Source organism: Geotrypetes seraphini, chromosome 12, assembly GCF_902459505.1.
Source record: "Geotrypetes seraphini chromosome 12, aGeoSer1.1, whole genome shotgun sequence".
NCBI lineage: Eukaryota > Metazoa > Chordata > Amphibia > Gymnophiona > Dermophiidae > Geotrypetes > Geotrypetes seraphini.
In genome coordinates this window covers 26,765,086-26,783,935 of record NC_047095.1, presented here as the reverse complement: position 1 = coordinate 26,783,935, position 18,850 = coordinate 26,765,086, and the positions used below count along the sequence as shown (strand labels likewise).

Below are 18,850 nucleotides of genomic sequence, written 5' to 3'. Positions count from 1 at the left end.
CACTAGGAGATCCATATTACCCTTACCTGCAAAAGTACTGGTTTTGTGTATATTTACGAACACACAAGAAAAAAAAAATCATGAGCATCAATATAAGTGGTCATATCTTCACATATCTTCATTTATATCTGTTTATTTCTTTTGATATCTATGTGAAAAAGTTTTTATCATGTGTTTTATATTGGACCTGTGATTTTTAATTTTTTACTTATGATCTAATTTTTGTATTAATATTTGTTTGAATTTTATCATATGTATTTATATGTTATATGCTTTTTGAGTAATAGGATTTTACTTGTATCAGTTCCTCTAATAAATTTAGTTTCTCTACACCAATTCTTGGAGTCCATTGTGCTTCTTTCCTACTATATATAAATGTGAGTACCCAGTTTCAGAATTGCTGTTATAATTAACCTCCTCCCCCCCCCTTTTTTTTTTTTTTTTTTACAAAGCCACATTAGGCTTTTTTATCGCTAGCCGCAGCAGTATTAGCTCCGACAATCATACTAATACTGCTGTGGCTGGCAATAAAAAAAATCCTAATGTGGCTTTGTAAAAGAGTTGGGGGGTAAATTTTGATGTAGTAAATGCTGAGCACAATTATGAGTTACACAAATAGAGATTAACCCTCATGGTTTTTACCGCCGGCCATGGCGGTAACAGCTGTGACACTCATGGCTGATGCTAAAAATCGTGCTATGCTTTTGTAAAAGGAGGGTGTAAATGATTTTGAATTTTGAAAAGGGCTTGTAATAAATTACTTTTTTTTTTTCCTTCATAATCACTTTTGCCTTGATTTTAAGTGTATGGATATTTACTGGCACATTCATTTTACGTTTTACATACTTTTAAACAATTATAATTTTGATATAGTTTTTGTTTAAGATGTGGGAGTTTTATTTTTATATCCTGCTTGTTTTTTGGTTTGTAAAATGAAGCAGCTACACACAGCAGTCTTGGCACTTACAGGAGGAAGTTGGAAAAACAAAAGCAGAGACAGCCAACAGATGGAGAAGGAGACCGTGGAATGGAGTAATTCAAAAACATTTTATTAAAAAATATACTTGTTTTGGCGTGTCCTTTAGATTGCTTTTTTTATAAAACTCTTTTTATGGCATAATTGAAAATTTGTATTTTGTATTTGTATTTTGAGGGGAAGTCTCCTTAACTACCCCTGATATACCTTCTATATAATGTTTCTTCAGACCCTCTGAAATGCCACCAAATGTTCAATTAAATTTTCATGACATTTTTATGCATCCAAATCTTCATAAGGTCACTCTATAAGGATTCATGTCCATTTCTAAATAAATTAAGTTAAATTATCAACTTTTTTCAAAAATGTTTTTTTTATTTTATACTTTTTATACTTTTTTAACGACTTTTGTTAATTAAAAAGATGTATTGTACTTATCTTAGGTGGTAAAGAACAAGGGATATGTTTGCCAACATGTTTCACTCTTGTGGGGTTTCCTCAGGGCTCCATTCCCTTGATATTACTTGAACTTCATGACGCGACCACCCAGTGTATTTAACAAGATAATTGAAAATTTTGCACAATTTATCCTTTGAAAACTTGCTAACATTTAGGTCCCCCTTTTATTAAGCTGTGTTAGGGGTTTTTATCGATAACTGCTGTAGTAAAAGCTTCAACACTTTATAATAATTTTAAGAAGATTTGGGGGCCATTGATAACATATTGTAATGATTAGATACCTTTTTACACTAAAAGTATATTTATAATAATTGGAAAGGGGGATATATAGTTATATTATTGGTCTTAATCAATATTTTTGATTATAACACATGTATGATATGCTTGAGTTACAATTTTGGTGAAAAGGGAGGGTGGGGAAAGGGTTTAATTTATTTTTTTAAGATGACAATAGATAAGAATTTCAAGTGATGTGCATGATTTAATTGATGTAATATTGTTCATTTGATGTAAGAAGAAAAAATGAATAAAAAATTGGGAAAAAAACCCCACTTTACCACAGTGGCCAGCGATAAAAAACCCTAATGCGGCTTCATAAAAGAGGGCCTTAATTTGAAACAATTAAGATCCCTGACACAGGCATTAACTGAAACATATGCATAATGACAGCAGTGTCAGGTCATTATGCATATTTCTTAATAATGTGTTTTTTAATTACTGCATTTCATGGTCTCCTTCTCCATTTGCTGTCTCTCCTTTTGTTTCATTTGCTGCCTGGGAAGGCTATTTCTTCTAAGTTGCAAAATTGCCATTTCCATATGTAAGTGCCGCTAACTCCACTTGGAAGCTACTGGATTTGTACTGTTAATTTTTTCAGTATGTATATTTATAAAATGGATGCTGTGACTGCATGTACCAGTAAAATACATGTGCACTCCTGGAGATATCCGCTCTATCAGATCTTGTTTATAAAATACCACCAGAAATGAGCTCCACATTTGAAGATCAGTTTGTTATATGGATAAAAGTCTGTATGTGTTAAATGATGTGCAAGTACCTGTGTTAGAATAGCCATGCTACTTTTGAAACATTAATGTACATGCGTAGTTTCCAACAATATCCTCAAAATGCCCCTGGAACTCCTCTATTCAGTGCTGCTAAAAAGTGGGCATGCTTTTAAGGAGCTTAAAAATACACCTATGCCGATTCAGCTAATCTACTCTTGTAGCTCTTTATATTATGGTTTACGGACACAGATTACGAGTAGGTCTTTGAAAGTTTACCCCTAAAATCCTATGATATTACCATTTGGATATATCCAATGCACCAGCACAGCCTAAGCTGCCAAAAGCAAGATGGCTCAGTGCTAATGCAATTCAGTGAGGTCTAAACTTGGCAACCACACTGGATAGATTGGGCTCGTGGATGGCCAGGTAAAGAAAAAAATGAAGGAGCAGTCTGCACCCCCTGTTGGATATTCAGAGACTGTATGTCAGAGGCTGCAAGACAACTGTAGATACCTTAAGAGCCAGCTCTGTGGGTCTTTGAGCTGTTAACTCCTTGACTGTGTCCAGGAAGGGAAATAATGATGGGTTTAAATTGAACTGCAGTACAAAGTTGATTGAGTTGAGTGCTAGATTTTCTAGGACTCAGACTTACAGGCATTCATTTTTGGAAAACAAAGGAAGTCAGTGAAAATAGAGCAATAGTTTTCACAGATGAACCAATAAAGCAACAACAGATATACTGATATGTTTACAGGACAGTGGGAATGATTTCATGCAGAAAGCCAAATTAGAAAGGGCTGCATGTGCCTTATTAAAGTGCACTGTTCTCAGTCTAGGCAGCCAGGAGGTTATATTTAGAATAGAAAACCATGCCCTGGAGATATGAGCAATTTCCTTTACAGACTTTGTAACAGCTAAAGTCTTCAGTTTTGACTAAAAGCTTTATCTCAAAAGGCATAAAAGAATGTTGCTTCAAAATGGATGGCGAGACTTTTTTTTTTTTTTTTCTCCAATGGCTATACAGTTCAAAATTGTATTATTACTTTTATCAGGATTTATAGGTAACCAAAGTAGCAGACCTGACTCGCCTATACTTCTCAATCTTTCCCCTTTGGAAGGTTTGTCCCATGTGGGCTTTTCTCCTACATAGGGGTTCTCTGCTTTGCCAACTATGTTCACAAACTTTGTATGATTAGGTCAATCACAAAGGTCCTAGAACACCCTCATTCATTCCCGCATCATTTCTAAACTGGATTACTGTAACTCATTATATAAAACCATCACTCAGAAACAACTAAGACGATTACAGTTAATCCAGAATGCATCTATAAAAATTATCACAAATTCAAAAAAATTTGACCATGTAACGCCCCTTCTACAAAATGCTTACCAATTCAACACCAAATTACATATAAAATTATACTTCTGTTTCAGAATTCAACAGTCAAATCTACCAGCTTTCTTGGACAAACTGTTAATCCCATATACTCTCTTCAGGGCCTTGCGGTCCACAGACCAAAATTTACTCACAATTCTCTCCTTAAAAATAATACTAGAAGAAATGAAATATTTTCAGTATATGCACCTCAGATATGGAACACTTTGCCTTCGTTCCTCAGAGGAGAACCAAATCTTGATAGATTTAAGAGCTCCCTGAAGTCTTTTTTATACTAAGACGCTTTTGAAGGCTAAATCTCTACTCTAAGCTCCTCATTCTTTAAAATAAATGTGAAGGGACATAATCGAAAGAAACATCTAAGTCCGTTTTGGGCCTAAGTCGCTAGTTGCCCAAAGTCAGCAGTGTCTAAAGTCCATTCTCAAAAAATACGTCCAAAATATTTTGGTTTTTCGAGAGTCATTTAACTGTACATCCAGCTGTTTGATCACCCAGACCACTAAGTTGTCTATCTTCATACCCCATTCTCATCCAAAAATTCATCCAAGTCCAAAATGCCTAGAAAAGGACCTTTTGGACGTGGGAGGGGCCAGCAAAGTAATAGGCTGGACACCTAGACATGGCAACAGAGTAGTGGGGCACCTTACAGGGCACTACTGTGAACTTCACAAAAAGGGTGCCACATAAACATCTCACCAAAACTCTCTTATAGGTCATGCTGAGCCCCCCAAACACCCCAAAACCTACTAGATCTACCTGTCTACCACCCCAATAGTCCTCAAGGCTGCAGGTGGCACTTATATGGCAATACAGTAGGGTTGGGGGAGTGCACATGTTCCACCATAAATGCAGTGGTTAGAGTGGTTTATGGGCCTGGGTCCTCCTCTGTATGGTTCACTAGCCCACCCCTCACACTATTTAAGCCACCTCTGTGCTTCTCTACTAGGCTTTGCTAAGCCAGGTGCTGATGTTCTGGAGGCAGGTATGTATGTTTTTATTCCAATTTTTATGGTGTTGTGGGGGGGGGGGCAGTGTGTGGGGGTCTGTACTTTGTGTCTGCAGTGCTTATCTAGTCACTTTGAATACACACTTAGACCTGGTTTTACAAGGCCTAAGTCACAACGTACAAGTTCTGTCCAGGCAGCTTCGTTAAACTGTCGGTTATACTTGCAGTACAATCAAGGGTTCCTTTTACTAAGCTGTGCTAGCATTTTTAGCACACGCTGCCCCCCGCGCTACGCGCCAAGAACTAATGCCAGCTCAATGCTGGCATTAGTGTCTAGCGCGCCTGGCAATTCTGCTCTCGCAAAACCGCTATCACAGCTTAGTAAAAGGAGCCCTAAGTTTAGATCAGCCCATGTCCCACCCTCACCTAAACTGCTCCTTTTAGCTCTGGTCGTCGAAGTACCGATTTAGGCCAGATTTTAGACGTATTTCCATTTCGATTATGAGTCCCATAATTACTCATTCGAAATTACAGGAGGCTCCAGTTATTTTTCTTTGTTAGACTAATTGTATTTCCCATATTTGTATCTTTCCTATAATTATTGTAGTTCTACCCTGTCCCTTTTGTATCATGTTTGTCCTCGTTTGATTTTGTTTATGTTTTTAATCTGTAATATTGTATCCTTGTTTTTATCATGTACATCGCTTAGAAGTATTATAAGCGATATTATCAAATTTTAAATAAACCTGAAACCAACTCTTTTGAGGTGCCTAAGCCTGTTTTATTTCTTAAAGATGTTCCAGTATGTACAGCTGGATCATCACAAATTTCTTTGTTAGACATTTGAACTGTGGCAAAGAGAACTGAGGCAATGCTAATGGGTCCTGTATAGCAACTCTGATTTTCCCAATCTATGATTTCTAACTGGTCCCTATTGGACATGTTACTGAAGAAAGTAGAGTCTCAGGTAGGACATTGCAACAGACAGGAGTCTCAAGTATTAAGAAGAGTTTCCTTTTTCATAAGCAACTGTTCCCCTAACCTAAGATTTTTTAATTTTCCTGTTTGTCCTCTACTGACGTCCTATTGAGGAAATATTTCAAAGAAGTGTTGATTTTGCCTAATGCAAATTATATAATGATTTCTAATTGTTATTATCTGCCTGAGAGAGTTATTAGAGGCATATAAGAGGACGAAGTGAATGATGTCTTATCTAGAACTAATATGATGGAAAATTTAAAAGCTTTCCTAGAATCTAGTCAAGGCGCTATTTCTCAACACTCTACCCTTTTGGGCTTCATTTCCTTCTTAAATGAATAAGGGGATGATTATGAAGTTACTTTAAAAGAAAGAGTTTTTGTTTTGTGGAGGAAAACTCCAAATTCTCCCAGATGTTTCTAGGGTTACCAGATTAGACAGAAGCAATTTCTTCAGTTTAAATCTAGAGTCTGAGCATTGGGAGCCACATTTTTTGGGTTTCTCTCCAAATATATAGTTGCAGATACATGTTACATTTTCTTTGAACCAGATCAGCTGGAAAGACTCATATTAGATAGGGAAGCTAAGTAATCTTTCTAGGTGGTGAGGCTTTATTGCTATGAGATAGATCAGGTTAGATGATTGTATTGTATAATGAGGAGTATTTCTTGTTTGCCTCTCTTTCTATGATGTGGACTATATGTTTCTTTAAAAGTGCTATTATTGTATTTATATAAATGTAATTAATAAAAAATAAATAAAGCTAACCATAGTGGCAGGTGAGCATGCATTGAGAGCTGCATTCTTGCCAGGTTTATAACTATAATTTCTCAGAGGAATAGATATCTTAACTCTTCCCCTTGTCCTTCTCCTCCCTTGTAAATCCCCCCTAATAGTCTCACCCCCTCTTGTAATTTTTCTCTCTCCAAAGTATCAACCATATATTCCACTACCTAACTAGCAAATCTTCTGGAAATGTCCAGTTAGCTTCTTTGTAATCCACCTAGAACTGCAAGGTACAAGCGGAATAGAAGTCACTAATGTAATGTAATGGTTCTGCTTCTCACTGCTCTCCCAGAACCTGTCTGCCTTGGTGACGAACTGTACCACACTGCCATTTGCTGTCCTTCAGCCACATTGTCACTACTTCTTTTGACAGGCTATTCCAACCATATACTACCCTCTCAGTAAAGAATAAGCTGAGTCAAAGCTGATAAAGCATATGCTTATCAAGAGGATGCCAGCTGTTTCCTAGACTCTACTCAAGCACAGAAATACTCTAAATAAGATTTGTATACAAGTCAAAGAAAAATATTTCCTCTGATAACAATAGGCAGTGGTGAAATTTGGAGAGAAAATTTTATTTAGCAGAACTCGAGTACATAAACTAAGAGAGCATGCATATCCATCTTTTTTTAGCCATGCCCCAAAATGACAAGTTGAAAAGTGCATACTCAAAGCATCACACAAAGGCATGTTTAATGGATGGAATAGGTAGTTGGGGGTGTGCATGAGAGGGGGGTGATACAGAGCTGGTTCAAGACCCATCAACTGTTTTTTTGCCTTCTTGGGTCAGTCTTGCAGTAAGAACCATGCAAATGTCAGGGCTTATACTATGAGAATGGGGCCAAACCAGAAAATACCTAATTTGTCCAGTAGGATTGGTCCTGATCTCTCATTACCACTCCCTCTTTTTTGTTTTCTTCTAAATACATTTTCAAGATCTCATTTCCCATTTTTTGTTTCTCCCTGTACCCTGTCTTATTTCCTTCCTTCCCCTATATCTATCTCTGACATTTCTCTCATCTGCCTGTTTCTAGACTTTATTCCTCATTATCTCCCTTCCAGCCTTCAGTCTTCTTCATTTCACTTTTCATCTGCTTACCAGCTTTCTGTTTCCTACCCTCAGAGCAAGATTCTCAAAAGTTTAACGCTGTCGCTAAACTGTTTTCCGGTGGTTTAGCCTGTATGCAGTTTAGCGGCAGATTATCAAAACGGATTATCTCCATCTTTAGCGAAGTTTCTAGCAGTCTCCGACACTGACATGCAAATGGGCTCTTCAACATTGAAATGAGCCCTCCGGTGGATTCTTAAAAAATGCCAAGCCATTTTTAAAAAAAGTAACTTTGGCTTTTGGCGACTAAGAAAAACGACTGGTCCAGGGGTGCCTGTCAGTATCAGAGACTGCTAGAAAACCCATCCAATAAAAAAAAATCCTGCCCAATTTGATCAGAACACACCTCTCCTCCCCTCCCCCCACCCGCAGCAGGAAATATGCCCACTCTCTCCTGCTGCAAATAAAAAAAAAATTTAAAAAAAATTCTACCCAACCTCCCACAGAGAAGTGGTGAGCTGATCTTTATGGGGACTATCCTTGATACAGCTAATAGCGAAATACGAATTCACGTCGGAGTCCCTCCCTGCTGCCTAAGATAAGTCCGTTATAGATATTGATGAGTTTTTCTTACAAATTAAATAGTTATGACCAATGAGGAGGCTTGCTACAATAACTCAAACTATACATGAAAAATACAATTTGAGTTTAGCCGCTATATTTAGGTCATTATACATTGAGTCATTGATATGATATATGAATATGAGTACGTCTAAGACAAATGAAGTTGCACTGAAATGCTATTGATAGATGAATAATTTATTTACCCATATTTAATTGAAAGAAGTGATTATATGAGTGTGGCTTAAATTCTGGACTGATTTGCTGATATTGCTTCACTCTTAAATTGATATTTATTATTGGCCTTTACGTGTGCTTTCTACATATGCATGGATGTAACTGAGCTGTGCTTTCCTGTATACATGTGCCAGCTTGTTTTTTGTTGGAAAAACCACATAATAAAGGCAATTGCTTTCAGGACAGTGTGGTCATTGCCAATAAGCATAATAGCAAAGCTAAAAGTTGTTTTCTTGGGACCATTGTGGCAGTGCAAAGAGAATAAAATAAACCCCTAGACATACGAGATTTTATTATCAGTAATTGCCTAGCACTGACTAATTATCCTACAGTCCATTGCAAATGAAGAATTACAAATATAAATAAAAAACTGAAAATAAGATGATTTTTTATTGAAAGGACTTAAAACATTTTTCAGTTAGCTCTTAGAGGCCAATACTTCCTTCCCCAGGTCAAGACAGTAAGCTGTCTTGAGAAAGGAGGTTTTGGTCTGACAGTCAAAAATGTATTAAGATTAGTTCAATGAAAAGATATCATCTTTATTCTATTTTCTATTATATTCATTACATAAGTATAAGCCCCAAAGGTCTACATGTGACTATCCAAGTCAAAAGTGATATACAGTTTCCATATTATTTATTACACAAGTCTGAGCCACAAAAGCAAGGCATCCTAATTTTTATATGCCATTACAGTTTTAATTTTATGTATTAGAAGAACGCTAGTACATTAATTAATACCGCATAAAAGTGGCGCATTAAGACAGATAAGCTGAAAACAATTCACAATAAAATGGCAAATAAGCTTACTTAATATTCCAGTGCAAACAATAATGAACCATGGAAAGGTGCTATTATAGTGGTGAAACAACATGACTGAACCTATTGTAGATAATAAATCTTATCAAGTCGAGCAGGTACACCGACATGAAGAAAGCCCTCTTGAATGTGTGTACATAAAGATCAAAAAGTGACCCTTTAAAAACAAAGTTGTAGATGGTAACAGAAATACACAAGAGCTTGTGACTTATGTTATGGAAATCTAAGCGACCATCTTGTCAGGGAAACAGCAAATGAATATTTCACTAAAAAAGCCATTTTATATATAAAAAGCATGGTGATATCATCTAACCAGTGTATAGGGGGCGGTATTACTGCTCTGCTAACAAAACAGTATACTCCGTTTGCTAACATACATAGGTGGATATTGTGAAGATAAATGTCAGAAAGTTATGGGAACTAAAATATTAACTCGTTTGACACTTGTGATTGCTCAGAGACAAAAACTGGGAAGTATGAAGAATGTCCAAATCTAAACTGTGAAATAACATAATAACAGTAGGTCTGAAGCATAGGATGCAAGTGAGATTCTGTAAATGTAACAAATATGAATCAAATATAACTGCTATGAAAAAATAAACAAACACATAACACTTTCACTGAAGAAATGGCAATAAATACATTGTATAAACCACAAACTAACAAATGTACTGGGGAAGCAGAGAAAGAATGTAAAACAACACATGGCTGAATATCTAAATCTTGGTTGAGATCACATGGACTTGTATTAAGTTCAAAGATGATTTTTTTGTTCAGCATGCAAAAGTATCATATCTATATCTCCCCCCTCTCCATCTGTTTTTGAAAGTTTGGAAAATAAAAACTTAAAATCTTCCGATGAATGTTTTTTTTCTATCCAGTGATTAACAAGGGGAGTTGATCTCATTTGCCTAATGATATAACTCCAGTGTTTGATGATCCTCATCTTTATCATTCTCTTTGTTTTTTCTACGTAAAATAGTTGCATGGACAGATGACAATACATGACTTATTTTGCAGCTGCTAGAAAAATTGAGTTTGTGGGCTCCTTTTATCAAGCCGACTAGCGGTTTAATGCGTGTAATAGAGCATGTTAAAATGCCAGCCGTGCTAGCCGCTAACGCCTCCCTTAAGCAGGCGTTAGTTTTTAGGCCAGCGCGGGGGTTAATGCGTGATGAAAAGTCACGCCCGTTAACCCTGCTAGAGCGGCTTAGTAAAAAGAGCCCTATATGTTCTACCAGTCATCGGTTGCTTAAAGAGTTTCAGAACAAGTGAATGATGACAAACAGAGCAGGAACCATATGCAGCGTGGCCAGTATGCTTTTGTATGAATTAAGGTATATCTGGCAAAGTGGTGGGTACCAATTTGTTTCTTAGATTCTTGCCACATGAGAAGGCAAAAATAGGTCTCTTATCTTGGAAACAATGGTGTATCTCCAGAATGTCAAAAAATATCAAAAAGCCTAAGAATACATATAAATATGAGGAGTCTCAAATACAAATCAATCCCAAAGACCTGTTCCTAGTCCTTTGTATTCTATCTTTGCACATGCACACCTATCATTCAAAAGGAGGAAATTGTATTAAGTTAAATTTGATATGGTTACACAGGGTGACTAATCAGTTCATGGGAACTTCCTAAAAACTTTTTTTTATAAGGAGTTCACTTGGGTATATCCTCAGCGCATGAGCGCAGAAAGCGCCCTACAAGGTTTTACCCACAAACATCACCTTCCGTCACCCCGTGCACCTTTTAAGTACAAAAGTGCCTTTTTATATATGAAAACATAAATAATAAAGTGCCATGTGCAAGTTTAGAATCAAAGAAATCATCAATAAAATACGTTCAAACCAAACAGTTCTTGATAATAGCAGTTTCCTCCACTAAATCAAATATGAAGGAAAACGTAGCTTTCATGAGTCCGCAAGGAGTCCAAGCTCTCTCTTTTAGGGGGTGCCTCAGCTGAATACAATTTCCTCCTTTTGAATGGTCGGTGTGCATGTGCAAAGATACAATACAAAGGACTAGGAGCAGGTCTTTGGGGTTGATTTGTATCTCTAGAATGTGCCAGTGTTATTTGATAATGTTTAATATCTTGAGACAAGTGAGAAAATCTGAGCATACACACAAAGTCACGTATACCTTTTGCTACCTGTCCAGTCAATAACAAATCTTCCCGGTGCCTCATTGTGAACTTAGAGTAACATTTAGAAATGCAATCTAGAGGATAACCTCTATTTACAAATCTGGTGGTCATGATAGCTGCTTGTTTTTCAAAATCTGAACATAGTTGTCGCAATCTGAGAAACAATGGCCCATCAGGGACTTCCTTAGAGTCCTCCCTAAAGAAGTCCCTGATTGGCTCAGGTGCCTCAGGCCTCTCCCAAAGAAGGAGCCCGAGGCGCCTGAGCCAATTAGAACCTTAGGCCCCTCCCCATGCATTACATGATGCACCAGGACGGGGCCTAAGGCCTGTATTGCGGAGCAGGAGGCCGGAGGAGCAGGAGGGACTGAGCACCCCTCCTGCTCCCAACGTAAAGGTATGGCGAGTGGGGGGGAGAGGAGTCTGCTGCTGTCTGGTGGCAGGAGGGAGTGGGCATCCCTCCTGCCATTTGTTTTGCATGGGGGGAGGAAGGAGAGAGAGGGCCCCGATGGCATTTTTCAGCGTGGGGGTGGAGGTTTGGCCGGCCGTGGGCGGGGTAGGAGGGGGCCGATGGCAGGAGGGACCGGGCATCCCTCCTGCCATAAGTTCAGCGGGCATTGACAGGAGCCCTGACAGCAATGACAGGAGGCTGCTTCTCCTGTCACTACTGTCAGGGCTCTGCCCCAACTCAATCACTCACTGAGCTATTGAGTTGGGGAGTTTGCTTGCAAATGATTTGCACCTCCGTGCAAATCATTTGCATGCAAAAAAAGATAGTGAATCAATTGCTGTTTTTAAAATCGGCCAACTGCAACTGAATCACTATCTTTAGTGAATCTGGGCCTTAGAGAGGTCAGGAACTGGCAGACCTAAGAGTATGCATAGCTGCTCATGGCCCTGTACCGATCCAGTCAGTACATAACTTTTTCAGCACCAGGGAAGCAAATGGCGGTAAGTGAAGAGCTGATTATCAGATGATTGAAGGATGGGGGAGGCGGTAAATGTTGGCTGCTGTGGTGGTGCCAACATCAAGAGACCCCAGGGAAGGGGAAGGGAATAAAGAGGGAAAGTTGCTGGTATAGAGGAGGGGAAAAGATAGTGACACAGAAGAATAGGGTCAGAAAGAGAGGAGATGTTCAACATTATGGGAGAATAGGGACAGGGACACAGCAGCCCTGTTGTGTGGGGGGTGGGGGGGATAAATGAGTACTTGAATATAAACTCTCGAGTTAATAATCGAGTTAACAGTTCCCCCCCCCACTCCCTTTTTGCGCGGGAAATTTTATCTCGGTTTATACTTGGGATGGGGGGCCCAGTTGGAATTCCTCTTCATGATGGATTGATCTTTGATTGTGGAGTCTACTTTAGTTATTGGTGTTAATTAGTAACCATTTGGATATGTGTGTACATCATGCTTAGTGCTATTCTATTAAAATGCACACACATTTTTTTACCATGCAAATGTAAAGGAGGCATGGCCATGTGTGGCTCAGGGACGTTCACTAAATATGCATGCAGTATTAAAGATTTCAAGGGATCCGTGCCTAACTTATGCGTGAGGATTTACCCTAGATTTCAGTTGGTGTAAATCCACGTACCCAAAGTAGGGTGCAAATCTCAGCACTACACACTATTCTATAAATAGCACCCAACTCAGAGCACCATTTCTAGAGTAGTGCTCAGCATGCAATTTCTCCAGTGCCCAAATTGTAGCACAATTTACTGCATCTAGTCCTATGTAAAATATATATGTATTTACAAAAGAGCACATAGGTGAAATATGTCATTATTTTAGTCATTTGTATGTCTATTTGGCACTTACAGTAAATGTTTTCTTCTTCACCACCTCTCTCAGAAGGGCATTCTAGGCATCTGTGAAAGAGAATTCCCTAGTGTTACTCCTAAGTCTACCAGAAAATACTAGAAATTCAAGTCTGTAAGAGACTTACTTTGGCCCCCTGGGTCTCTTCTTCCTCTTGTTTCTACACAACTAGAGGACATAAATTGAGGTTGCAGGGAGGTAGCCTTAGAAGTAATGTTAGGAAATTCTTTGTCACGGAGAGAGTGGTTGATGCCTGGAACTAGAGAATGACATGGGGAAAAAATCTGTCCCCATCCCGCCACACCGTTCCCTTCACCGCCCCGTTCCTGGCGTCCCCTTCACCACCCCATCCCCGTCCCTGCAGCATCCACCCTTCCTACCGCCACCTCACCACCCTTCAGCAGCCTGAGAATCTCCCTCCCCCTTACCTTCACAGCTCGTTAGTAATACTGTATTTTTAGCGCTTGAAAATTGCCTTTGAATTCCCTCCTCTCCCAAGTAAAATTTATTAAAAAGGGAAAAGACACATCAGGCTGGACCTGCAAAAGCGTGAAAACCAACCCCCCCCCCCCCCACACACACACACACACACAAATCGAGGCAAATATGAACCCGCCTTAGTGTAACTGCAGTGGCAGCACCGGGGCCTGAGATGTGGGAGTGAACAGCAATCTGAGGAGGGGAGCGGTGAAAAGAGAAGCCTTTATGTGAGGAAAAAGAAGAAGATCCTTTCAGCCCATACTGATCGTGCGCGGCCCCCTCTCTACTTACCTAGCTACGGCCAAATCTATCTCCCTCCCTCCTCCTTACCTTTGTGGCACTTTAGTAAAGAAACATTGGAGCTGGCGAAGCCTGCCTGCCTGCAGTTGCGTGTGTGTGGGCAGAACGAAGCTTCTCCTCTGACGCAACTTCCGGTTGTGTCAGAGGAGAAGCTTCGTTCTGCCCACACACATGTGACTGCAGCAGGCAGGCTTCACTGGCTTCAGTGTTCTTTACTAAAGCATCATGAAGGTAAGGGGGAGGGAGGGAGGGAGATAGATTTGACCGTAGGTAGGGAGGGGGGCTACGTGTGATCGGTGACCGCGCACCTTCCCTCCCTTAACTGCGGGGATAAGGCCATTCACTGCTCCACAGGGCAGTGGATGGCCTTGTCCCCAAGCTCGCAGTGAGCACTTCCCTTCTCCCCCCCCCCCCCCCCCGTTTCAGCGGGTTACCCGCGGCTAGCCGTGGGTAACTGCCACCGTGTCATTCTCTACCTGGAACGTCCTCCCGAGAGAGGTGGTGGACAGGAAAATGGTGATGGAATTTTAAAAAAGCATGGGATGAACACTGAGGATCTCTAATTAGAAAATGAATGGTATAAATTGAAGAACTAAGGCAGACTTGTACAGTCTGTGTCCTATATATGGCAATTCAGTTTAGGATGGACTGGGGAAGGCTTCAACAGGAACTCCAGTAATTTGGAACATAAGGACAAACTTTTACAGTTTGTATCCCATAAATGATGAGATGGTTTGGACAGGTTGGAGTGAGCTTTGATGACAACTCCAGTAGTTGGAAGGAACCACTGTTCTCTCTAAGCCAGGGGTAGGCAATTCCGGTCTTCGAGAGCCATAGATGGATTTGCATGCACTGTCTCCTTGAGAAACAAATCTATCTCATGCATATTTATTGTGGATATCCTGAAAACCTGACCTGTCTGTGGCTTTCGAGGACCGGAATTGCCTACCTCTGCTCTAAGCTCTAACTGCATTGCTACCAGTAGAGGATGATGCTTCCCACTGCTACCAATAAAGGATAATGCTTGAATATTGTGTTTTCAATCATTAGGGAAAGGCAAGTTCCCTGGAGTCCTGCAGGTTTTGTCTATCCCTCACTACTAAAAATGTGATGGTATAACAGCATCCCTTCCCCCCCCCCCCCCATTAGCAGGACTATAGGTAGAGGATTCCCAATCAGCTTAGAGGCAACAGTGGTTGGAACCTCAGAACAGAACTGGGCAGACTTCTGCGATCTATGGCCCAGAAATATCAAAGAAAAAATATAATTTAATTTAATCATGAATTGAAAATGCATGTAACTATTAGGCAGAATGGATGGACCATTCAGGTATCTGCTGTCATTTACTATGTTACTATGTTAACACCTCTTTATTGAATCATTCCCTATTTCATCAGGACATGCTGGTCACCATCACTACCATGCACGTAAACAACTCGCAAGCAAATACACCCAATTAAAATTCTCCTCTCTTCTAGAAAATAAATATCCAGTTATACCAAGCCAAGATATGAATTAAAACCAACAGGATAGCAGAAGAGTTCAGGGGAGAAAATCATGAAAGTATTTCATATGAAGGACTAACATTTTAGCAGAAACAATGATACATTTGCATCAATGTATTTATTAAAGATGAAAAGGGGGAAAAGGTATGTAGTGAAGTAGTTAGAACTACAGCCTTAGCACCCTGAGGTTGTGGGTTCAAATCCCACACTGTTCCTTGTAGCCCTGGACAAATCATTTACTACTAGTAATTATTTTAATCCCCCATTGCCCAAGTACATTAGATAGAGTGCAAGCCCACCAAGACAGATAGGGGGAAATGCTTGAGTATCTGAATGTAAATTATTTAGGCTATACATGGTATATAAATACTACAAATAACTAAATAAACAATATATTATAAGGCTATTGTATCAGTAAACTTGTACAATTAATTTTATGTCAATTTTCATCTAACAGGCCATCCTGTCATTAAAACAGATCAAATTATCAAGCTACTATATTATTTATACAAAAGGTAATTTGAGTTTATCTCCTCCCCGTGGGGTCCTTCAAATCCTTTTTAGTCCCACAATATTAAACTGTTCCACGCTTTCCCCCAAAAGCATTAATAAAATTAATCAGCACTGCTGAGCTTCTTCTAATTATTTTAACAGATCAAGGCTGTCAGTTTTGAACAAATGTACGGCACCCACATGTGCAAATAGCAGCATTTATAAGTGTAAATCACACTGCCAAACAAAACCAACCGAAAATAAATTGGCCCATTGTGTCTCAATCACTCAAACATTGTGTCTCAATCTTTAATATCACTGGAGACACTGCATGAAAAAAAACATATATAGAAATTATTTTGCCTGGGAAGATTATTAGATCCATGACCGAGACACTGAGTCTGAATACCAAAATTTACATTGGCAAGAGCATCGATTTCAGGTATCTTTTCCTCCATGTAAAAAAGAGATAATAGCCCACCTGATTTTCAGGTGTTCTTGTTCAATAATGTAAATTGATTCAGCTGATTTTGTATACAACTGTTGATATTCAGCAGGCTCTCTCTGGTCATTGAAAATCCAAGAATGAAACTATTTGGCAGGACATCTTAGTAATAGCATTTTTTAGTGTAGCTCAGTAAAAGGACTCCTTAAATCTTTCTCAACACACATCAGAAGGGCATGTTTAGATTCCATGGTTCCTCATATTTGACAGAGCACCAATGGACTAAGGGCACCATTTGTTGAACCTGTAGTGACCACTGATGTTCCACAGCGAATTCATCAGGCTCTGCTTCATGCCTGCAGTTACCCATTTAATGCTGTCAGTGCATCTTGCAGAATCCTGGTGCTTTACACAGTGGACTACCTTCTTCAGATTGTGAGAAAGTTCAAAGAGTAGGGTATCCTACACCTCTCCTCTTCATCTGCCCTTCCTTACTTTCTTCTAATGTCCTAGAATGCTTGGTTCTTAGTTGATTGATTTACTCTATCCTATCAAGACATTGTAGCTCAATTTCAAGCACTTTGTTTTTAATGTTCACTTTAGAAATGTAAACCACCAAGGACTAGATGCATAAAACTCTCCCATCGTCTTAACAATTGTCACTAAACCAGTTTGAGCTGATTTAGCAACCACCTAATCTGTCGACCCAATGTACACAATTGCTCACCACATGGTTTTTCCTGCGTACATTCGCCAACTCTGCCATGCAAATGACCTTATTAGTATTAAAATGAGGTCATTAATATTAAAATGAGCATTCTGATTGATGTCCATAATATCGCTAGGGCATCTTTTAAATTTACCGATGGCTGTTAAGGGCCAGAGATTACCAGCAGGTCTAGATCTGTCGGTAACTGTGTTACCAACAGGTCTGCCATTTGGGTTTTTTAATGGGCACAAATGTTGTGTGTGTGTTACCCACGTACTATATCTGTTCCCATAAAAAAATAAAAAATCATGTCACCCCCCTCCCCCGATGATGCCCCTGAACAAAAAAAAGGCAAGAGGGATGCCTACTTTCTCATGCCTCACCATCCGGACCCCTCCACACTCTCAATTCCTCCCCCCACATGTTGCACCACCTAGACCCCTCCACACTCCAGACACCCTCTCCCGTGAACATCACATCCCGGACACACACATATTCCCCCTCCCAGATGAAGATCCTTGGCAGGAAAGATGCCCACTCCCTCCTGCCTCTGCCACTGGCTCCCCCCATACCCCTGCCCCGCCCACCTTATTTGGTAGAAGACAGCGGGAGGGATACTCAGTCCCTCCTGTTTCAGGCCCGCCTCTCCAAAATGGCAGGCCTTCCCCTTCCCAGTACATCCTGGAATGTACTGGGAGGGTCCTAAGGCCCTGATTGGTTCAGGCAACTAAGGTCCCTCCTGCAAGTGAAGGGCCATAGGCATTTGAGCTAATCAAGGCCTTAGACCCCTGCCCAGTGCATTCTGTAGGAGGGGCCTTAGGCGCCTCAACCTTTCAGGACCTTAGGCCCCTCCCAGTGCATTCCAGGAAGCACCAGGAAGGGGAAGGCCCACCATTTTGGAGAGGCGGGCCTGACATAAGAGAGATTTGGCACCTCTCCTGCTCTCTTCTACCAAATAAGGTACAGGGGCGGGGTGTGTAGTTGGAGTCAGTGGCAGAGGCAAGAGGAAGTGGGCATCCCTCCTGCCAAGATCTTCAGCGAGGGGGGGTGTTGGAGGGCTGTGATGTTCATGAGGTGGGAGGGTGTCCGGGTGGTCACCATGTTCACTGGGGGGTTCGGTCAGGAGTCTGGAAGGGTCTGGGTGGCACAACGTGGGGGGGAGGTAATCAGGAGTCTGGAGGGGTCTGGGTTGCTGAGGCAGGAGGGAGTGGGCATATTTTCTACCTCTTTTTTTGTTTGAGGGCATCTTCGGGGAGGGGACACCACCATTTGGGGGGGAGAGGAGCCGGCTGGCCTTTTCTTTTTAATTATTGATGGGAACAGATATTTTGCATGGGTAACATGCACAAAATATGTACCCATTAAAAATACAAATTAAATAACAAAGGCTTCCTGCCCCAACAGCTGAATGGCAGGAGGCTGCTTCAGGGCTTCCCGTGCAGCTCAGCTGTTCAGGACTCCCTTACCGGCTCTGCATCCAACAAACTCATTTGTATGGGAAGCCATCTGAGTATCGATCGCTTTTTTAAAATCAGCCTCCAAAAAATCGGTTCACAGTGACCCTAGATCTGTAAGTTAGTCCATAGCGGTATAGCAAGTTTTAATAAACTTTAAAAAACTGGAAGGGAAAGCTTCAGTGAGCTTTTCATTGAATGCTGAACTTTTGGTTTTAGAGAGCTGA

General features: G+C 40.2%; 1 protein-coding gene across 5 annotated transcripts in view; it reads right to left on the bottom strand.

Moving 5' to 3' along the window:
* KYAT3 (kynurenine aminotransferase 3) overlaps nucleotides 1–18,850 on the bottom strand; it is a 114,606-nt gene that overhangs the window by 75,611 nt on the left and 20,145 nt on the right. The gene's annotated exons all lie outside the window — the stretch shown is intronic.